Genomic DNA, 7,619 nt, shown 5'->3' with positions numbered 1-7,619 from the left:
CTTCTGCCTCCTCCAGCATCTTTTGCAGATGCTCAACCTCCAAGACCTTCTGCCCGGATAGTTCCTGGGCTTCCCTCACATCTTGCTGAGCTCTATGGAGAACTGTTTCCTGCATCTCCCTCAAGGCTGCCAGCTGAGATGTCAACTCTTCCATCTCAAGTCGAAGGGAACAAAGCAGTCAGAGCAGTCCTGTCACTGTCAGCCACAGTCTCCTGCCTCGGGTCCCAGCTGCAAAAGACAGACAAAGAGAATGGTCACTCATTCCATCTCTCGCTTTGCTTTTCATCCCAGATGTGGACTCCTGCCCCAGGGGCTGGCACAGGCTGCCCCTCTCTGCCTGCCTCTCGGGATGCTGCAGACCTTTGCTGGGCTCCCCTTGACGCTGCCTCTTTCCCAGCTCCCTCAGCCCATCCCAGCTTCCTTCTGCCCTTCCCCGACCTCTTGCAGCTCCACTCGAGTGTTCCTTTGGGGAGGAGCTGCGAGAACTGCAGCCACCATTTCAGTCTTCCCTAAGCAGGATTTAGGCAGTGCCGTGAGGATGTGCTCTCCGTCAGGGAGAAAGGGAAGAGCAAGATGGCTTCTTTCCGGTCTAGACCAGAGGACCACCCAAGATGGCCTCTTTCCGGTGACCGGTCGGAGGACCACTCAAGATGGCCTCCTTTTGGCGCACGCCAGAAGGAGTACAGGGTGTGAAAGGGCAGCAATCCTCTGCCAGAGGCCTCCTGCTGCTGGGCTGGGCAATGGAGACCCACAGGATGGTGCTGGGACAGGAAGCGCAGCCACGGTTTGTGTGGGCATCAGACGAGTTGCAGAGCAGCTTGGGCAGTGCCCAGCCAAAGAGTGGCAGCCTAGGGCAGGATCATCCCCAAGTCCCAGCTGCCATGGAGCAGATGCCAAGGTGGAGCAGATAGCCACAGTGCTGCCAGCTGCAGATGTGGGAACTGGGTTCCCTTCTTGCTGTGCTTGCACGGTGGACAGAGGAATTAGCTTTGGGCTGGAGGGAAATGGAACAGGCCCTTAGTCCCTGGTGCTTCAGTCCTTGTGACTGGGGTGTCAGAGAGGGGACGGTGACACCTCCTTTTCTGAATGGTTGGACACCATGCTTGTGAAGGGCTTTTCCAACAGAAATGATTCCATGAGTGTCTGATTGTTGCACGTGCTGAGCCTCCTTTTAAATTCCCTGACAGGACATGGTTTCTGGAGGGCAGAAAGCCAGTGCTGCTGTCTTTTCAAGCTGGGAGCTGTGGGAGGGATGAAGTTTCACATGTTTCAGTGAGGAGCTTGCCTGGGACTTCATCTTGAAGACTTTTCCTCCCCTCCTCAGGCAAGTGAGCGGGAAAGGTACCATGTAGAGATGCTGAAGATGGTGGAGCAATGGGGAAAAAGCAAAGGCAGAGAGAGAGCAGGAGCACTATGAAACTGGCCATGCTGTGACTGTCATCTCTCCACTCCACTCCACGTGGGTCTTGGCAATGCTGAGCCTTAAATCTGATGCTGTCTGGAGCAGCAACCTTGAACTCATGTTACGAGGCAGGTTCCTGCACCCCAGCTGCCCAGCAGCAAGGCTGTGGGGACACGGGCGTGGCGGTGCAGGTGTTGGGGCCGGCAGGGAGCAGGGATGGGGGGAGAGCCAGGGGAGGGTCCCTCCAACAGCCCACGGAATGTTGGACTTTGCATCCTAGCAACCATCAACAGCCCATGGAATGTTGGTGTTTTCATCATGGCAACAATCAACAGCTCCTGGGTATTGGGTTTTGGACCCTAGAGCTGCCAACAGCACTTGAGCGTTGGGGCTTAGACCTTGCAAAGGCCACCTGCACTTGGGTCTTGTGCCGTTGAGCCTGCAAAGGCCAACGGCCTTTGGACATTGGGGTTTAGACCCACTGGCTACTAAAGCAGGAGTGTAAGCAAAATACAAGAACACTTTCTATTGTTCTGGTGTCTTAATCCCTAGATTAGTTTTTACCCATTTTATCTCTGCTGGGTGAAATGTGAGTGTGGTTTTCTGTGAAACAGACATGTACTCACTTTCTATTTGGGCTTGATACTCTTGACCATTGATATAGGTTATTGATGTGACAGGGAATTTAACAGATCATGTGTTTCGACCCTTCATACACATCAAGGGGGTTTGTGTCTCAGCCACTACACAGTTGTTTAATATTGGTACAGCCTCAGATAAACGGTCAACCCACTTCTTATAGGAGTTGTCTCCAAGATGCTTTAGTAAGCCATTTAGGCGTTCAACAAGGCCAGCTCCTTGCGGTTGGTTCAGCAGGCACAAAACGCAGTTTATTGCCCGGTCCTCTGCCCAAGCCTGTACTTGGTGATTCTTGAATGTGACCCATTATTTGACTGGATTTTTACAGGTGTCCTATAGTATAATTCCATGGTAGCTAAAGAACGGATTGTTGTATAGCTGTTGCTGTACCTGCTTGGAACTAGCTGCAGGCCGGGAGCTCAACAGCGCCCCTGCTGGTTGTGACCATAACTGCACCAAAGGGAAGGGTGACAGCCAAGGGGCATCTGCCACAGGGTTTCTGTTTTTTCTTTGTTGTTGCTACTGCTGTTAGTTGTTTATTTACTTTGTTATACATAAAGGACATACATATACTATTATACATATTTACTTTTTTATATATACATATTATACATATTTATTTTTATACATTTATACATATACATTTTTATACATACGTATTATACATATTTACATATTTACTTTGCAACACAGTTATACATATTTACTTTGTTATACATATTTACTTTGTATGAAGCATTGATACCAAATATTTACAGTTAGATATATTTACAGTTTTAAATATATTTACAGTTTTAAAGGAAATTATATATTTTCACAAAATGATTGTATTTTTCTACTAATCCTACTAATCTACTATGCTACTCATCTACAAATCTACCACGCTACTCTACATCTTCACATTCACTCCATTCCTTCTCCAGGTTCTGCAGCACCTTGCTCTGATCTTCTGCCTCCTCCAGCATCTTTTGCAGATGCTCAACCTCCAAGACCTTCTGCCCGGATAGTTCCTGGGCTTCCCTCGCATCTTGCTGAGCTCTATGGAGAACTGTTTCCTGCATCTCCCTCGAGGCTGCCAGCTGAGATGTCAACTCTTCCATCTCAAGTCGAAGGGAACAAAGCAGTCAGAGCAGTCCTGTCACTGTCAGCCACAGTCTCCTGCCTCGGGTCCCAGCTGCAAAAGACAGACAAAGAGAATGGTCACTCATTCCATCTCTCGCTTTGCTTCTCATCCCAGATCTGGACTCCTGCCCCAGGGGCTGGCACAGGCTGCCCCTCTCTGCCTGCCTCTCGGGATGCTGCAGACCTTTGCTGGGCTCCCCTTGACGCTGCCTCTTTCCCAGCTCCCTCAGCCCATCCCAGCTTCCTTCTGCCCTTCCCCGACCTCTTGCAGCTCCACTCGAGTGTTCCTTTGGGGAGGAGCTGCGAGAACTGCAGCCAGCATTTCAGTCTTCCCTAAGCAGGATTTAGGCAGTGCCGTGAGGATGTGCTCTCCGTCAGGGAGAAAGGGAAGAGCAAGATGGCTTCTTTCCGGTCTAGACCAGAGGACCACCCAAGATGGCCTCTTTCCGGTGACCGGTCGGAGGACCACTCAAGATGGCCTCCTTTTGGCGCACGCCAGAAGGAGTACAGGGTGTGAAAGGGCAGCAATCCTCTGCCAGAGGCCTCCTGCTGCTGGGCTGGGCAATGGAGACCCACAGGATGGTGCTGGGACAGGAAGCGCAGCCACGGTTTGTGTGGGCATCAGACGAGTTGCAGAGCAGCTTGGGCAGTGCCCAGCCAAAGAGTGGCAGCCCAGGGCAGGATCATCCCCAAGTCCCAGCTGCCATGGAGCAGATGCCAAGGTGGAGCAGATAGCCACAGTGCTGCCAGCTGCAGATGTGGGAACTGGGTTCCCTTCTTGCTGTGCTTGCACGGTGGACAGGAATTAGCTTTGGGCTGGAGGGAAATGGAACAGGCCCTTAGTCCCTGGTGCTTCAGTCCTTGTGACTGGGGTGTCAGAGAGGGGAAGGTGACACCTCCTTTTCTGAATGGTTGGACACCATGCTTGTGAAGGGCTTTTCCAACAGAAATGATTCCATGAGTGTCTGATTGTTGCACGTGCTGAGCCTCCTTTTAAATTCCCTGACAGGACATGGTTTCTGGAGGGCAGAAAGCCAGTGCTGCTGTCTTTTCAAGCTGGGAGCTGTGGGAGGGATGAAGTTTCACATGTTTCAGTGAGGAGCTTGCCTGGGACTTCATCTTGAAGACTTTTCCTCCCCTCCTCAGGCAAGTGAGCGGGAAAGGTACCATGTAGAGATGCTGAAGATGGTGGAGCAATGGGAAAAAGCAAAGGCAGAGAGAGAGCAGGAGAACTATGAAACTGGCCATGCTGTGACTGTCATCTCTCCACTCCACTCCACGTGGGTCTTGGCAATGCTGAGCCTTAAATCTGATGCTGTCTGGAGCAGCAACCTTGAACTCATGTTACGAGGCAGGTCCCTGCACCCCAGCTGCCCAGCAGCAAGGCTGTGGGGACACGGGCGTGGCGGTGCAGGTGTTGGGGCCGGCAGGGAGCAGGGATGGGGGGAGAGCCAGGGGAGGGTTCCTCCAACAGCCCATGGAATGTTGGACTTTGCATCCTAGCAACCATCAACAGCCCATGGAATGTTGGTGTTTTCATCATGGCAACAATCAACAGCTCCTGGGTATTGGGTTTTGGACCCTAGAGCTGCCAACAGCACTTGAGCGTTGGGGCTTAGACCTCGGAAAGGCCACCTGCACTTGGGTCTTGTGCCGTTGAGCCTGCAAAGGCCAACGGCCTTTGGACATTGGGGTTTAGACCCACTGGCTACTAAAGCAGGAGTGTAAGCAAAATACAAGAACACTTTCTATTGTTCTGGTGTCTTAATCCCTAGATTAGTTTTTACCCATTTTATCTCTGCTGGGTGAAATGTGAGTGTGGTTTTCTGTGAAACAGACAGGTACTCACTTTCTATTTGGGCTTGATACTCTTGACCATTGATATAGGTTATTGATGTGACAGGGAATTTAACAGATCATGTGTTTCGACCCTTCATACACATCAAGGGGGTTTGTGTCTCAGCCACTACACAGTTGTTTAATATTGGTACAGCCTCAGATAAATGGTCAACCCACTTCTTATAGGAGTTGTCTCCAAGATGCTTTAGTAAGCCATTTAGGCGTTCAACAAGGCCAGCTCCTTGCGGTTGGTTCAGCAGGCACAAAACGCAGTTTATTGCCCGGTCCTCTGCCCAAGCCTGTACTTGGTGATTCTTGAATGTGACCCATTATTTGACTGGATTTTTACAGGTGTCCTATAGTATAATTCAATGGTAGCTAAAGAACGGATTGTTGTATAGCTGTTGCTGTACCTGCTTGGAACTAGCTGCAGGCCGGGAGCTCAACAGCGCCCCTGCTGGTTGTGACCATAACTGCACCAAAGGGAAGGGTGACAGCCAAGGGACATCTGCCACAGGGTTTCTGTTTTTTCTTTGTTGTTGCTACTGCTGTTAGTTGTTTATTTACTTTGTTATACATAAAGGACATACATATACTATTATACATATTTACTTTTTTATATATACATATTATACATATTTATTTTTATACATTTATACATATACATTTTTATACATACGTATTATACATATTTACATATTTACTTTGTAACACAGTTATACATATTTACTTTGTTATACATATTTACTTTGTATGAAGCATTGATACCAAATATTTACAGTTAGATATATTTACAGTTTTAAATATATTTACAGTTTTAAAGGAAATTATATATTTTCACAAAATGATTGTATTTTCCTACTAATCCTACTAATCTACTATGCTACTCATCTACAAATCTACCACGCTACTCTACATCTTCACATTCACTCCATTCCTTCTCCAGGTTCTGCAGCACCTTGCTCTGATCTTCTGCCTCCTCCAGCATCTTTTGCAGATGCTCAACCTCCAAGACCTTCTGCCCGGATAGTTCCTGGGCTTCCCTCACATCTTGCTGAGCTCTATGGAGAACTGTTTCCTGCATCTCCCTCGAGGCTGCCAGCTGAGATGTCAACTCTTCCATCTCAAGTCGAAGGGAACAAAGCAGTCAGAGCAGTCCTGCCACTGTCAGCCACAGTCTCCTGCCTCGGGTCCCAGCTGCAAAAGACAGACAAAGAGAATGGTCACTCATTCCATCTCTCGCTTTGCTTCTCATCCCAGATCTGGACTCCTGCCCCAGGGGCTGGCACAGGCTGCCCCTCTCTGCCTGCCTCTCGGGATGCTGCAGACCTTTGCTGGGCTCCCCTTGACGCTGCCTCTTTCCCAGCTCCCTCAGCCCATCCCAGCTTCCTTCTGCCCTTCCCCGACCTCTTGCAGCTCCACTCGAGTGTTCCTTTGGGGAGGAGCTGCAAGAACTGCAGCCAGCATTTCAGTCTTCCCTAAGCAGGATTTAGGCAGTGCCGTGAGGATGTGCTCTCCGTCAGGGAGAAAGGGAAGAGCAAGATGGCTTCTTTCCGGTCTAGACCAGAGGACCACCCAAGATGGCCTCTTTCCGGTGACCGGTCGGAGGACCACTCAAGATGGCCTCCTTTTGGCCCACGCCAGAAGGAGTACCAAGGGAAGGGGGGGTCACATTCTGCGTTCTAAGGGAGGTTTCCACCTTTCTTAGCAGACACCTGTCTTTTAAACACATAACAGGGAACAGCCCAGGCCTCTGGACAGAAAATAGCACAAGAACCTCACCAGGCCAGAGAGAAGCGAGTCTGATCTTTTCCACAAAAGCACTTCGTATCAAGCATTGATACGAAATATTTACGGTTATATATATTTACAGTTTTAAAGGAAATTATATATTTTAACAAAATGACGGTATTTATACTCTACTTCTACTAGTCTACAAGTCTGCCATTCTAGTCTACTAGTCTACAAGTCTTTGGACCTGATAATTGATAATTTCCCTTGTGCCTGCTGGGCTGCTGCTTTCTCCTGTGTTCCTCTACCTTTCATTCTTGTGGAAAACACTTATTCCTCCTTTCCTGCCTCCCTGGTGTTGGGTTCTGTGCTGGGTGCTGTGTGCCCTTCCAGGTGGCTCATGACATCTCCATGAGAACAGAACATGATGTGGAATCTCCTGGATGGCAGGAGAAATGAGTCGTGGATAATCCGCTTCTCCCGCTAGAATTAGAGGCAAAGCAAACCGCGGGGAGGAAAGTTTTTAACTTGTTCTCAGGGAGATTCTCCCCCAGAGTTTTCATCCATGGGGGAAGTTTTCAGCCATGTTTTTGGGTGGGAATTTGCCTGTCAAGGGGACACAGAGCGGGACGGTGCAGGCAGGGAGATGCTGTACCTCTCAGTTCAGTTGGAGTTTTCCTCAGTCTCTCTGAGCAGCACTGGCACATCCCTTGGCCTCTCCACACCTTTGTTTCTGGCAGTGCTGGCGTCTCCACAAGGTTTAGGTGGGGATAGAAACACCTTTTACCAGGTTTCCTATTGCCAGATGAGGACATTCCCATTTCCCTGTGGGGCTGGGCCCTATTTCCCTTTCAAAGCTGCTGTTTCTCTGCCATCATAAAATCTG

This window comes from Lichenostomus cassidix, unplaced genomic scaffold (assembly GCF_008360975.1).
Source record: "Lichenostomus cassidix isolate B80296 unplaced genomic scaffold, HeHo_3.0 HiC_scaffold_633, whole genome shotgun sequence".
NCBI classification, from domain to species: domain Eukaryota; kingdom Metazoa; phylum Chordata; class Aves; order Passeriformes; family Meliphagidae; genus Lichenostomus; species Lichenostomus cassidix.
The sequence above is the reverse complement of the archived record's forward strand: the minus strand, read 5'-3'. Positions refer to the sequence as shown.